Here is a 10,694-nt window from a genome sequence, read left to right on the forward strand (position 1 = left end):
GTAATACTACACAATTTCACCAGCATCCACGATTTGCCTGGTGACAGATGGAGGATTGCTCAACAATCCTGGCACAGTATCACACTCACAGGTTTTGCCCAGACGCTAGGACCCTTCTGGCTTCAGAGTCCGTAAATTGCTTGTAGATTATTTCCTGATGTCTGAAGGTTCAAAACCCTGGCAAGGTAATAATGTGGCGTGATGTTTGCACTATGTTTATTTTGTTGTAATTTTACCACACACCAAAATAAATTGTTTTTTTTGTATAAATTCAAATGTCAAAGAAAACCTAAGCATATGTTTATTTACAAATTAAAAAACAGCCTTAACCCGGGCAAAACGCCAGACAAGCCACAAACACAACTAAGAAATATTATTTAGGCCTAATGGGAAAAACAAAATATTCATAAATTATAAAATGAGGTAGGAAATGTGGAAGTAGGGGACTGGCAGAAGGGTGGTAGCTAGCTCCCATGGACAGTTAGGTCACATGTTGACTATTGGTGGTGGTACCTGGGATAGCGTTGGCTTCTGTGACCCACGTAGCTTTGGGACTGTGGTCCATGATACCATCCGTCCCCTAGGCCGGTGATATGGTGCTGCTCAGTGCGACCAGCATGGTATCTATGCAATAAGTAACACGGTGATGATGCTGGTGGATGTGATGGTGACTGGCTGGTAGGAAACAGTGCTCGCTGTTGCCTCTGGCCATCTCTCAGCTGCCTTCATTCCAGCAGTTCATAAACCTCCTGGGGGTCATTTGGCAGGAGTGCAGCATAGAGGAAGAGCAGCATGGCGGATTTGGTGCAGATCCAGATATCCACAGGAACGTCTCGCAGATGTTTGGCCAGACTGCGGCAAAAGGCCTCCTCCCCATCATCATCATCAACTGTGCGAGATAGATAGTCAATGACTCGACTTTCTACCTTGCACAGTGTGGTGTTGGGAAGGGCCTCTCTCCTTCACCGAGCTCGGGGAACGGGTGGGTGTTGTTGTGAGGTATCAAGTGGAAAGGTGGGGCTCCTACTCCGCGCCTGCTCCTCTTCAGTGCCTCTTTCTGGTGCAGCCGATGGTCTTGGCTCTTCTGGTGGATCCACCACTTCAGACTAAGTGTTCCCTGTCCTGAAAGTTGCTTTCAGTTCTGTAATGACAATTTTACATGATAATTTAAACAATATTATATTATGGTACCAAACCACTTTTTTATGAAAAATGCACAGAGGTTTGAACTTACAGTCTCAGTCCAATGATGGGTGCCAGGAAATTCAGCCTCCTCATGTACAGATGGGTAGGTATTTTTTCTTTTTTGGGGCCCCATCTCCACTTTTACCTCACTGCTGCCGTTCCCTTCTGAACTGATCCCTGCAGCTGCACCATCTACTTGTCACTTCATTCTCTACTGTGGGTTGAAGACAAAAAATATCAGATAAACATTGAAACAATCACACCAATAAACAGATGTTTTCTGGTTTTTCTGTTCTGCAAGTATGTTAAAAAAAAGATTTCACCTTGCAAGTTCAAGGATGCCCAACCTGAGAAATTATGTAATGTACCTTTTGGCAAAAACTGTATATCAGCCATAAATAATGATAGTTAACACTACGCAGATGGTCATTTGGTAATATTACACATAACATAGTTCGAAGTTATTTAGAGAAAAATACACCAAAAACAACCTCAAAAGTAATGGCCTAGACTTCATTCCCTTAACAAAGGGGCTTAGGGGAGGGCCGCATGACTCAGGATGTCTGCTAGGCCCGAATAGTGGGCAGTTAGGGGTTAATGTTCAGAAGTTGAGCTTTGAAGGGGAGTTTTAGGGGAGAGGTATAAGGGCAGATACGTCAGGTCTTACCTGATAAGCAGATGGGAGGTTCCCATAGGGGTCATATAAAAGGGGGGGGGGGGGGGTGCTGCTGTGGAATGTCCATTCTCCGTGGTGACTCGTTATCTGGAAGGTCCCACCCTACTATTATTTTCTCCTTTTATGTTATCTAATGCATTTTTTTGGTTCTTAAATTGTCACAGTGGTTGGCGTAAAAGGAGGGGGGTTTTGAAGGTGGTTGGTTGCACTGAAGGACAGGGGGTGCCCAGTGCAGGGATGGGTGACTCCATATATGTTTGCAAGGTTCTTACAAAATTGGAATCTCTCTTCCGATGTACACAGAGAGCGGCCAATCAGTGTTGTGGGCGGGATTACACAGAACTCAGCATTCAGAGAACTGCTATATCTGCAGTAGAGAAAACAGTGATTGTATCAACATAACAGCATGCAGCCCAGTGAGTGACACATCACTGGCATCAGTCTCTGCCTCTAAATCATACTGCTGTCATATTACATGGCAAAAACCTGACATATTGATTTTAATATCTACATGTGAATAGAATTTTACCTTATACTCTTTTTTTTGTAACCAACACTGCATCTTGTCTGCATGCTTTAAATATGTGCTTTATATTCTTCTTATTCTTTATTTTTGTTTTCTCTACTTCTGCTATTCCGTGCCAAAACCTTTATACTAAATCGACAGGTTGGAAACAGCTAAAAGTATTTGTACCATTGGAACAAACTACAGAATATATTCAGAAATACAAGTTTTTGGCATCAGTTATAATTCATTCGCTTTATATGATATGATATATGAATAATAATGTAACTAATGACCCAATAAGTACAGTTAATAAATGATGTGCTTTGATCAGATTGTGTTCTTCTGTCTTGTCACACCTCCATTGGTCATTTTCTGCTACCAATCGGTACTGTAATAAAGGAGTATCTGTGCATTTTTGTTTCTCCAAATGGTCACTCTCTGACACCGGAAATCAACATTGAAATCTACAGACAATAGGCAGTCGAGTTTTCCATGACTATAATTTACAAATTGTGTGACATAGAACAATATATATTCCGACTCCATAACTAGGCTGTGAGTGTGGGACTCTGGAGACAGTTTCTATGGATGTCTGTATAGGAACTAGTACTCACACTTTGTGATTTCATCCGATAGCTTAACTCGACTGCAGAGGCACATATGAAGATTCCAGAAGAAGTTTTATTCTCGGGCTGAATTCTTGTATTGCGCACAATAGCAGGAGCTTCAGCAGCTAAAAAGACAATTCTGATCGAGAGCTATACGGATATGAACCTCAGGCGAAGATGACTGACGAACACTGACACCGGAGGAAGATGGGAGGTCAGGTGTTACTTACATCAGAGCTGGACTACAGGGAGAGAGGCAGGACAAACTTAGAAAAGGCAAACTGTTGCCAGAGCAGTGTAACAGCAACAATATAATGGTAATACAATACACTGCATGATTCTCAAGTCGTGAGACAAGGCAATAAATGTCCTCAGCGCAGGGACGTAGTTATAGGAAATGCAGAGGGTAGCAAATAGTCATCTGCCACCAAAAAGAGTAAGGTGCTCTGTCGCTGGAGCATGGAGCGTACTTGTTGAGGGGGTAGTTAGAGGGGGTTATGAGGGGTTTTCAGGGTAGCAGTTAGCCACCATTACCTCAGGTGGTTAAATCATGTTTACTGTTCCTTTAAATGGATGGCCATAAAGTTGTTGAGCGAGTTTGAGCTTCTATAAGCTTTTATAGTATTTCATATCTTTCCGCATTTCCATGTTATTTACATACATTTCCATCAAGCAGGGACGTTAGTGTTGAACTGGAATGGGCATTTCAATACTGAGCCAATGACAGTGGTCATACATAATGCACAAATTGCCTTTATTCTGCAGGTCTTGACTCTCATTTTTACATATAATACTCGGAGTTATAAAACAATTTACTTATCCATATTGAATACAGACTTAAGGCGTACAGATAAGTTTACATGCAACTACTGCACCAAACCTGCACTCGGGCTTAATGCGATATATGTCTCTTCTTAATGTTTTATTATATGATTTGATATAGAAGAAATGCAGTATCGCATCCGTTTTACCACTGTGTACTTCTTTATTGCCACGTCAGAACAATTAACTTCTCTAAAGACTACTTTTGTGTATTGGGACCTTTTCCCGACATATACTGTACTTTATCATTCCCGTAAAAGAAAGAGGACAATAATGTGTTCTTTTGGCATCGTCTAGCTGGTATGCGTCAGCATAAGGGTACGTTCACACTGACGGATAAATAATTGGTCCCATTCTCATCCAGGAGAGTGTGACGAATTTCTCTCGTTTGTCACTATCCGTATGCAATAAGTTTTGTTGCTCAGCAGCTATTAACCTTTCATATGACCATGCCACAGAAATGTAATCCAAGAAGTATCGTTTCTCCTTGCTGAGATTGACATGCTAAGCGTGCCGAGATGAGGAGACTTAAAGCCGCAATGCTCCTCTGGGAAATATGCTAATTATGCAAATTGTCTCTTCAGAGAGGAAGAGGACTAGAACTCTAGTGCCACCTATTGGAAAGTAGCAATCCTACAAGTCAATGTCGACCCTTTAACGAGCCTTGTCACAAGACTTAGGATAATAGCCAAACCAGAATCTCAATTTGTGAAATTGTAGGATTGCTAGCTTCCAATAGGTGGCACTAGAGTTCTAGTTCTCTTCCTCTCTGAAGAGACAATTTGCATAATTAACAGAAATGTAATGTATCTGTAAATCTGCTAGTCCGTATGGCGAGTAAAGCTGAGATCTGCACTGCCTCATTGAATAACATTGGTCAGAGTGCAGTCTGATTTTTTATCATGTTGCACTCGTCCGGTTTATAAACAGGTGTGAGCGAGCCCCTATGCTTATTGTATAGGAAAGAGCTGCAGACCATAGGTTACGGTATACACTTCTTAGCAATGGCTCTCTTTGTTGGATGGCTGCCAAGGCATCAATCTAAACTGTGGACGCTGTCCTTACGGCTGTGTGCACACGTTGCTGTTTTTTCGCGTTTTTTCCCAATAAAAACGTTATAAAACCACAAAAAAACAGCATGCAAATTTCTTGCAGATTTCTTGCAGAAAATTTCAGGTTTTTCTCAGGAATTTTCTGTGAGAAATCCTGAACGTGTGCACATAGCCTATGAGTGTATTCTCTCGATAGGCATCACAAACACAGTGTGAACTGATTTGAAATACTACTTCCACTTTCATAAAATTTGGCAAACTGGAGATTATCAGAAAGTGCTGGCTGCGCTCCTAGAACGGATGAGATCCGGAGAGTATAAGCAAGTTTTTTTTTATTCATACCAACGCGTTTCAGAACTGTTGTTGACACTTGGTTTTTACCTTCAGAAAGGAGTCGGTCTGGCAACGAACTAAAAGAAAAACCTTGCTTATACTTTCTGGATCTCATACTTTCCATGTGCGCATTGTGATGATCTCTACTTTACCAAACTGCTATCTTGATGATACTCTGCTCCAGTCATGCGGATGCAGTTGCGGCACATCAGACTTCTGCAGGTGCTGTGTCCTTACATGACCCTGACAGATGAGCGCTACCATCACTCTCACCCCATCTTGTACCCACGGTACTACCTTATCTGTGCCCATTTGTCTCATTCAGATGTTCCCATTCTCATAAAACTGCCAAAATCTAAAATGAAAATGTAGAATGTTGGTAAATGGTCTATATTAAAAATCGTCCACCTTTTTGTGTCAACAGCTCTTACGTAAATCTATGTGTTTCCATTGTCACAAATTACAAGCAAATATGATCCTGTAGTCATACCCAATACCAGCTGTCTTCTATTTCTTTCTAAAATACATTTTTTTGCATTAGCAAGAAGTAGGGGATAAACAAGACTGGACGAGTTATGGGCTTGGCACTTTCAAAGCATCCGGTGAAAATGTCCCGGAACTGATTTGATGGAATTATTGACAAGGCAGCAAAAAAATCCTCTAGCCTGTAGAAGCGTGAGTGCACACAAAACTCTTTAACTTTTGATATATTCATTAAAAAATATGGAAATGCAAAGCCTTCACTTTTTTCTTTTCTCGTTATGCAATAAAGTAGGGGACAGATACCAAGAAGCTTAATAGCAGAATGTTATTAATGTGTACATACTGTAACTGCAATGACCTATGTGCAACTTTTTCAGAGGACAACACAGAATGCCCATTAAGGGTTGGACAACATCACTTTAACACTCTACAGTGGTAGATCCAGTCGAGATGGTTGGGACAACACTTCTTTATTTTTCAGGTACATCGCCTCTTTATCAGTTTATCAATCTTGGAAAGGTCAACTAACTAGTCATGTCATGTGCTAGATATCCTTCTCAGCACAGTAGCAGAGACTTTAGACCTTGGGTTCCTACTCTAGTAAGAAATGGCAAATCTAGCTGCTCTCCAGCAGACGATCTGTTGGTATTTTGCCAGCAAAAAAAGGTGGCTTCTCGTAATTTAACTCATACTTCCTACATAGAGAGAGTCATGCCATGTTGGTCGATCATGTTCTGTAGAGTGTAATGTGAGCTTCTAAGGGCAAGAGATGGGCAGATATGTGCAGTCTCCAGGAAGGGACTCTCATAGGAATCACTCTCTGTACAATGATGGTGGGATTTTTTATGGAATATGCAACAATCAATGGAAATTGGCAGTTGTTCAATAGGAATAATGGGATCTTCTTATTTCAATGCAATACAAAGTCTCAAATACTTAAAAAGGACCTGTTAAGTTCTCAAAAAAAAAATAGTTAAATACTTTTTAAATATCCTTGAACTCCCTTGATTCAGTCAGTCTTTTACATTTTGTGCTGCATCGCTCCATTGAAGATATATTCACATTTGCTTCTCCTGGAGCACAGTATGTGAGATCTCAGCTTGTAAACCAACTGGACATTTTCTCAGCCTTCTCTATGGGTGCTTTCACCCCTAACTCCCCGACTCTGCCAATTACCGCTCATCAGTGTCTGAGACTGCTAGACTATTAGATTCGCTTCTGAATTGTCATTGGCAGCATTCCAGAGGGGGGGGGGGGGGTGAAAGCACACACCCCCAGAGAACCAGAGAAGACTCTGAAGAAACACCCTGTTAACTATAAGCAGAAATTTCACATAGTGTGATACTACTATATCTCTAAAAATGGGTTGGCACATTACAAAATCGAAAAGAGTGCCAGAATCAGGGGAGCCCAGGAATTTTTAAAATATATTTAATTCATTTTTTTATCAAGTGACAGGTAGTGATGAGTGAACCCAAACTGTAAAGTGTGGGGTTCGCTCCGCACACCTTGTGTCCAGTACCGAATGTCGAACATGGGCTTTTTACCCGAAGTCCGGTTTACTGTTCGGCTTCAGTGCTGAAAAAAGTTTGTTCAAAGGCTGCAACTCAGCCAATCAACAGACTTTTAACCTTTGGGCCCTTCCGAAGCCATCACAGCCGTGTCAAGTATTGGCATGGCTGTGATTGGCCAGCGCACCATATGACCCGGACTGTATATATGGCAGATCACGGGTGCCACCACCATTCTGCTCTGCTTGGGGTAGGGACAGAGTTGAATAAACAGTGACTGTGAAGAGATAAGCGCACAAAAGGGTAAAACCCTAATATAGGAGACAGTGAAAACAATAAGTTTGTTCTCCTTGACTGGTTGTGTGAAGACACAACCACTATAAGGGTATGTGCACATGTTCAGGTTTTTTGGCTTTTTTTTCGCATTTTTTCGCGACAAAAACGCATTACAAACTGCAGACATATGCATCCTATCATTTAGAATGCATTCTGCAATTTTTGTGCACATGATGTGTTTTTTTTCCGGAAAAAAAACGCATTGCGGTAAAAAAAGCAGCATGTTCATTAATTTTGCGGATTTTTTGCGTTTTTCCCGCTATACTATGCATTGGGAAAAAACGCCCCCCCAAAAAATGCAAAAAAAAAGCGTCAAAAATGCAAAAAAAAACCACGTGCGGATTTCTGGCAGGTTTTTGTCAGGAAATTTCTGCTAGGAAATCCTGACGTGTACATACCCTAAAGGTTTAGATAGGCAGCTGCCGGGGAGAATCTGCCATATGGACATGACCAAAACAGGATAAAAACATGTTTAAAAACTGGCTGCGCTGCTAGAAAGAAGTCTCTTGCTGCAATATTCATTAGAACGTTCTTTATTGTCCACTTTATGTTTCAATGATGTGCTAGAATCTTTATCAAGTGTAAAAAACCCAACAGGTTGCACACACTGGTACAGCTGAGTGGTTGGTGCCAGTGAGCCTCAAGCCTGGCCTGATGTGCGATAACGAGCAAAATCTTGTAGCAGATTCGGGCCTAGCTAGTTTGACGCACATCCCCTGCCTGGCGCTTGTGCTGAATTTGGTGGTGCGCAGCTTCAATTCTGCCTTCACGCTCACTGTCTCATATAAGATGTATCAACAAGGTGAAACTCCACCTTGCACATGCTGGATGGTGGGTTCCTGTACCAACAATGGCCAAGTACACAACTGTCTAGCCAGGGGACAGTTTTTTGAGTATAAGGAGGAGGATGAACCATGTTCACAGCAGAGTGGCATTCAAAGCCGCTCAAGGGCATCACTGGATTGTGGCTGGGGGGGATACAGAGGACCCAGACCATACAGCTCCCACCGAGGACTGCTTGTCATTGCCTCTGGGCAACCTGGCACGCATGAGCCAATACACACTGCTGTGCCTGCGAAACGACTGCAGAGTTTCCTGGATTGTTAAAACTGCTGATTAGTGGGCGGCCACCCTGCTGGATCTCTGCTACAAGGATAACGTACCATCATCACCTACCACAATGTACCATCATCACTTCTGTCACCTTAATTCTATGTTCTTTTAAGTCAGTTCCCTAAAAAAACGTAAAAAAACAAAACAAACTCTTAAAAAACACAAAAACCTTGTTGGATACCTCCTCTCCTGCCTCTACCACCTACACCATCCATCTCCTTCTCACCTCCTCCTCCACTTGGACCTCTGCCTCCTTTTTTTTTTTTTTAATCCTATGCTCTTTTAAGTCAGTTCCAACACCCCCCCTCCAAAAAAAAATACAAAAACATTGTTGGATACCTCCTCCTCTGCCACTTCCACCTTCACTGCCATGTCCACCTCCACCTCATTCTCCAATTGGCCTCCACCTCCTGGTTCAAGATAGAATTAAAAAAACGAAAAAAAAAAAACCTATGTTCTTTTAAATCAGTTCCCTAAAAGCAACAACCAAGAAAACAAAAAAAAATACAGAAAAACAATGTTGGATACCTCCTCCACTGCCTCTTCCAATTACACCGCCACATCCACCTCCACCTTCTCACCTTGGACCTTTGCCTCCTGGTTCTAGATTTTTTTTATTCCATGTTATTTTAAGTCAGTTCCCTAAAAAACAACAACACAAAAACAGTGTTGGATACCTCCTCCCCTGCCTTTTCCACCTACACCTCCACGTCTACCTGCTCCAACTCCACCTCCTCCACTTGGACCTCCGTTTCCTGGTTCAAGATTTTGATTTTTAATTTTTTTAAATTCGATATTATTTTAAGTCATTTCCCCATCCACATTTGTTTGCAGGGTAATTGTCCTACTCTTACCTTACCTCCATTTTGCTTCCTTTGTCAGCCCTGTAGCCTTACTATTACCATTTTACAGTCATTTTAAAGCACAGAATTTCGGGTCCCTATCGACTTCTATTGGGTTCAGAGCCAAGATGGGATGCCGATCCGAACTTTGAAAAACAGATTGGCCGAACCCGACCATCCTCATGTCTGCTCATCCCTAGTGACAAGTCCTGAATAATCTGCAGTTTTAGACCACGATCACACATTCAGTATTTGGTCAGTATTTTACCTCAGTATTTGTAAGCCAAAACCAGGAGTGGGTGATAAATACAGAAGTGGTGACGTGTTTCTATTATACTTTTCCTCTGATTGTTCCACCCCTGTTTTTGCTTACAAATAATGAGGTAAAAAAAACTGACCAAATACTGAATGTATGAACATGGCCTTAATGAGAACACAGTCTAAACTTCCTGTTAGGGTATGTCCATACAGTTTTTTTTATGTGGATTTTTCTAGCTGAAAAATATCCATGTGCACAAATCAAATAAAAAAAATATATATATTTTTTGTGTGTATTTTTTAAATTTGTTTTGTGCATGGGGTGTTTTTTCTTCCATTGATTCAATGGTATACTGTGTTTGCTTTGTTTATGTGTTTATCTAAGCAGAAATGCCTCAAGAATTGACATATGGCTACTTGTTCCATACTGAAAAAATGTGAATGCAGAATAAAACAGCACCATGTGCACTATAAGGTTTTTTGAGCAATACGAAGCTTATTCAAAGAGTATATGAAGAGGTTTTAGATCAGAAACTTCTCCAAAATCTACATTAAAAGCTTGGTATAAACATACCTTTAGTCTTCTTTTTGGTACACCAGTCCCACTCTGGAAATGTTCAGGTTTCTCTGGATATATGTTTGGCTGGGCTGGTTTATCTTACCATGTCTCTATTTTTCACACTTCCACTTTCTTTTTGTCACTTTGTCACCACTGCCACCACATTTTTGTCATAATTTCTCTCTCCACTGCTCTGACTTCAGTGATGTGACATGGTTAGGGCACATTGAATCATAAATATAAGATTAGTAAATTACTTATTAGTAGAGTTGAGTAAAAACATTTGTAGGACCTCAGTTAGCAGCCTCAGGGGTGGTCCATGGCTGCCTCACCAAAGCCTTGCGGATCTCCTCCTTGCCGCCACCTCCATCAGCTTTTCTGCTTCATAGTCCTGCCACAATGTAAAAC

At 41.4% G+C, this 10,694-nt stretch overlaps 1 long non-coding RNA gene across 1 annotated transcript; it reads right to left on the minus strand.

Annotated features, from left to right (window-relative positions):
* Positions 1-258: 258 nt before the first annotated feature.
* On the minus strand, positions 259-3,556 carry LOC138645925 (uncharacterized). Its single transcript, XR_011314812.1, has 3 exons — positions 2,984-3,556; positions 1,235-1,399; positions 259-1,141 (listed from the first exon to the last, which is right to left on the minus strand). It is a non-coding gene; the product is annotated as an uncharacterized lncRNA (long non-coding RNA).
* Positions 3,557-10,694: the final 7,138 nt, after the last annotated feature.

Source organism: Ranitomeya imitator, chromosome 7 (assembly GCF_032444005.1).
Source record: "Ranitomeya imitator isolate aRanImi1 chromosome 7, aRanImi1.pri, whole genome shotgun sequence".
NCBI lineage: Eukaryota > Metazoa > Chordata > Amphibia > Anura > Dendrobatidae > Ranitomeya > Ranitomeya imitator.